Raw genomic sequence first — 5,054 nt, forward strand, 5'->3', positions numbered from 1 at the left:
GAGGGGGCTAAACTCCCTAAATACATACAGGGTGTATTTCTCTATGTTTTCCTTCTGCCCCGTGCAAGAGTTCAGGTCCACTTTAATTCCTTATATAAAGGGAACCCGAGGTGAGAGGGCTATGGAGGCTGCCATATGTATTTCCTTATAAGCAATACCAGTTACCTGGCGGTCCTGCTGATCCTCTGCCTCTAATACTTTTAGCCACAGGCCCTGAACAAGCATGCAGCAGATCAGGTACGCTGACTCTGCTTTTACTGGATTGGCCATATGCTTGTTCCAGGGTTTGGACTCAGACACTGCTTATGGTAGAAGATTAACAGGTGTGCCAGGCAACTGGTATTGTTTACAAGGAAATAAATATGGCAGCCTCCATATCTCTCCCACCTCGGGTTCCCTTTGAATGCTGCAGGAAGGTAATATTGTAAAGAATGATGGGAAAGGTTTTATTATAATAGGTTTCAGTGTATTTTGGAAATATTAATCTTAAAAGGAAACCTGTAATGAAAGGTATACAGAAGCTGCCATCTTCATTCCCTTAAAGTGGAACTGAAGTCATAACATACAAGTCAAATCATGTTGGTCACCACCCTATTCACTATATGGTTATCCAAAAAATGATGTCATCTGCATAAATGTTTTTAATTTTCCCCCGTGGTCATATTTATCTCGCTTGGAAGCTGTCATCTTATAGAAGACGCTTTATCTAGCGTAATATATTTAGCTATTTCATTTTAAACATATCAAAGTACAGCCATGAAAATACAAAACTGCAACTGCCAGCTTCACAGGTATACTTAAGGTCCGTACACACGGCGGACTGAAGGCAACGATGGGTCCGTCGTCACCTCCCGCTGGGTGGGCGTTCCAGAGACGGTCCGGCGTGTGTACAGTCTGTCGGCGGACTGATGCGGCTGTTTCTGAGCGATCCGCCAGGCGGATTGCTCAGAAAAAGACGTATCAGTCTGCAGACAGACTGTACACACGCCGGACTGTCGCTGGAACACCCACCCAGCGGGAGGTGACGACGGACCCATCGTTGCCTCCAGTCCGCCGTGTGTACGGACCTATAGACATAACATAGGCAAAACAATGGGTCATAGCAACAATGCAAGTTAACACTGCTTATACGTGTGCAGTGCAAGCGGGATTATTCCATTGCTGCTAAAGTCGAGATAAGTAAAGATAGAAATAGAAGAGAATAGCGAGCTCTGGTCTCTCCCCAAGATAATTCATAAGTGAACACCTAAAGCAGGGGTCAGGAACCTTTTTCGCTGAGAGAGCCATAAACGCCACATATTTTAAAATGTATTTTCATGAGAGCCATACAATATGTTTCAAACTGGTAAAGTGCGCATGCGCAGCAAAGGGCTCACGTCCCTGTTGCCATGGTGATGTGTATACAGTTGATCCGCCAGGGCAGCAGAAGTGTCAGACACGTCTTCAGTTTCTCTTGGGTTTCAGCAACATCAGCAATTTCCCAGAGAGTTGTACAAGCTGTTAGTCGGTATTTCTGCTGTCTAATTAGCTAGCTGACTTGGGGGTTGATTCACTTTGGTAGAACAAGATCCCCGCACTTTGGCCCAATAGGCTGCCTGTCAAGTGAAAGGTAGCCAATTGGGCCAATCAAACTGCAGGGATCTCGTCCTACAAAGCCAGTGGCCCTGACAGGGTACAGAGTGGGACAATTGGAGCAGCCGTTCCTTTTGGGGGAGCGTGAGTAAGTTAGCAGTGCACGTTACAGCAGTAGCGTGCTTACTTTTACAATTTTACACTAAGCTGCACTGTTTGAGCAATGTAGCTTAGTGAATCAACCCCTACTGATTTGTATGTGAGCCAGATGTAGCCCTCAAAAGAGCCACATATGGCTTTCCGAGCCATAGGTTCCCTACCCCTGACCTAAAGCATGTAACAAGATGGCTGCTCAATCCAACCCTTCAAGTTTTTACACCAGTTCCCTGAGGGTCAGTTTCTATCTTACCTTACCAGGGTGATTACACATCAAGTTTTTGGTTAGTTAAAGGACGACCGAGGTGACATGTGACATGATGAGATAGACATGGGTATGTACAGTGCCTAGCACACATGGGTATGTACAGTGCCTAGCACACAAATAACTATGCTGTGTCTCTTTTTTTTTTCTCTGCCTGAAAAAGTTAAACATCAGGTATGCAAGTGACAGTTTCTGTCCAGGTCGGGACTGGGTCAGACTATAGCATAACCCTGACTGATAAGTAATTACAGCCATAAAACCTTTTCCTGTCAGTAAATGGCTTCTAAGAGCAGGAAAGAGATAAAAAGGGTCAATAATTCATAGATTTGAGCTCTGGCATACTTCAATGAAGGTGTCATTGAGCAGAGACAATGAAACAGTAAAAACTTAAAAACTAGATTTAAATATAAAATAACTGTGGGATATCTAAAAAAAAAAAGTCATTTTTAGGTGAAGGAGGATAGATACAATTGTTTATCTCATCAGTTTATTTTCACCTCGGATGTACTTTAAACCTGTAGCCAGCACACTACAATTTTAGGATGGGTTCACACTTCCTGGGCTCGTGCCACGGACAGTCACAGCGTATCCGATGTAAGATCCAGGGCTGAAGAGTCGGAACAATTTTTGGGTACCTGGAGTTGGAGTCAGTGGTTTGATAAAGAAAGGAGTTGGAGTCAGATGATTTTTGTACTGACTCCACTGCCCTGGTATGTTCTGCTTTAACCGTCCCATACATTCTCACTACTCCATTGGTGTCGAGCCTAAAGACCCCTGCACGCCTTAACATTTGTTTTCGGCTGAGATGTCCATTCAGGGCCTCCTCTGCTGAGGTTCTAGTGTGTGTACAGAAGCCCCCAACCCTTCTTGATGTGTCAGCGGGCCATCTTGTCCGAGTGCAGGCCTACACTATTGATTTCCCTCCTTACCTCTCCCACTCCATTGTGCAGCGCTTACCGTATCTTCCCTCCTTTCTTCTCCATAGTAACAGAACACGTTGCTAGCCTGAAGACCTCCCCTCCTAGTACTGCTTCCCACCTCCATAGTAACAGAACTCGGTCCCAAACTTTCCCCTGAAGGATTGAGTCCTTATCCCTGCGGATCGTTCAGGAACAGCCTAATCAGTCCGCCGACAGTGCATACACACGCACTACAGTCGTCGTTGGCTGCTGTAGTGCGTGTGTACGCACCTTTAGTCACCACAGCTTCCTCTTTCTGTCTTGCAGACACAGAATACTTCTGTTTTATCTCCAGCATTCAGAGATAAGATAACAACCTGCAGCCTGGGCAGCTGGTGCTGACAGATAAGCCTGCATGAGAAACTGAAACTAAAGGCGCCATACTGCCTCAAACGACGGGTCCGTCAGACCCTCCTGCTGGGCGGACGTTCAGCCATCAGTAGCACGTGTGTACGTGCTGTCGGCAGACTGATAAGGCTGTTTCTGATCGATCCGCCCAGCGGGAGGGTCTGACGGACCCGTCGTTGGAGGCGTATGGCGTGTGTACGCGCCTTAAAACTATTAACCCTTTCAGATACTTTTTAAATATTAAAAACAAAATAGAATTTAGAAAAGCAATGCTAATCTATTGGGAGAAAGGAGACATTTTAACTGTAGCTTTGCTTCAAAGCCCGTCTTGATGCAAAATTGCCATTGATTGTACAATCTCCCATGAGATCGACCGAAGGTGCTGATCAATGGTGAGCAATCGTACTGTCTATCCAAATTTCGGAACAATTACTTTAGTATAAAGACTGCTTATTATTTTCATTTCCGTCGGTGTGCCCAAACAATGATTTACGATCGATCGCAACGATCGAATCCGACAGTCGTTTGTGAAATTGAGGATGTGATTTGTGGAGCACCGCCCTATGCAACGTAAAACCCCACCCCCTCATCTCCCGATATTCACAGTTGCGTTGTACATAGTGATAAACACACACATAAAATCACGCCACAGCACATGGGAAATCGTGTTAGGAAAAAAGCAGCAAACAGCAAAGAGTTCCTTAGGGAGGGATCACACGGGGCCGTTTCCCCTGCGATTACCAGGTCTCCACCGACTTTTGCGTTCACATTTAATGCAAAGGCTTTGACACAATCATTCCTCGATTTTCGGCAGCATATACTGCAATTGCTTATGCACATATCATGCGGAAAAAAAGTGGAAAGCTGTGCGATTTAAAAGCGCATGGAAAATTGCGAATGCACGGCCACAACGAGCGTATCCCAAGCAAGGCTATCGACTTCAAAAGCCTGTGGAATGGCGTCTGCAGCAAAACGCCCACAATCGCCTCTAGTGTGTCCCCTGCCTTAGTCATTTAGCAAAAATCTCAATCTTCGGTGTATTCCACAACAACCCTGCCTGCATTGGCACCATAAAAGTCGATATCACAGAACGGTATACAAGGGATATTTATTTATTTCCGTATTTATATAGCGCAGACATATTAACCACTTAACTACCAGTGGTCTCTGCCCCCTTAACGACCAGAGACCGCTGGTACCAGAAACGGTGGAACACCGACGGATACGACGAATTGCCGCACATACCCGCCGCACATAGGGAACCTGGGCCACTCACTCTTCTGTCTCTATGACGGCAGAGTTCCTGTGAGCCGGTCAGGAGCTGCTTTCATTGGCTCCTGACCTGCTCACAGGGCTCTGGCGTTATAGAGACGACAGAGCGAGTGAGCTGCGGCAGGATCGTCGGAAGCAGCGAGAACGTGCGGTGTCGGTTGATTTAAATCTACGCCCTGACAGCCAGGTAGCCACCAAAACGGCGTAGATTTCAATCATTGCGGTCCGAAAGTAATTTAAGTGCACCCAAATTAAAAATACAAGATTTCAGAAATAAAATCTATTTTCTAAATTATAATAATAAATAGCAGCCTTTTTTTCAGCTGCATGATGACGAATATAAAATATTTTACATTTATTGTAGGAATCCCACCCTTCCTTTCATATTGTCGGGGTAGAATCCGGCAGACTGGTGGCTGCCACCTGTATAACCCTAGTTATGAAAAGAGAAGGGTGAAAAGCATGCACTGAAATGCTCATAG

Source organism: Hyperolius riggenbachi, chromosome 8, assembly GCF_040937935.1.
Source record: "Hyperolius riggenbachi isolate aHypRig1 chromosome 8, aHypRig1.pri, whole genome shotgun sequence".
Taxonomy (NCBI): Eukaryota; Metazoa; Chordata; class Amphibia; order Anura; family Hyperoliidae; genus Hyperolius; species Hyperolius riggenbachi.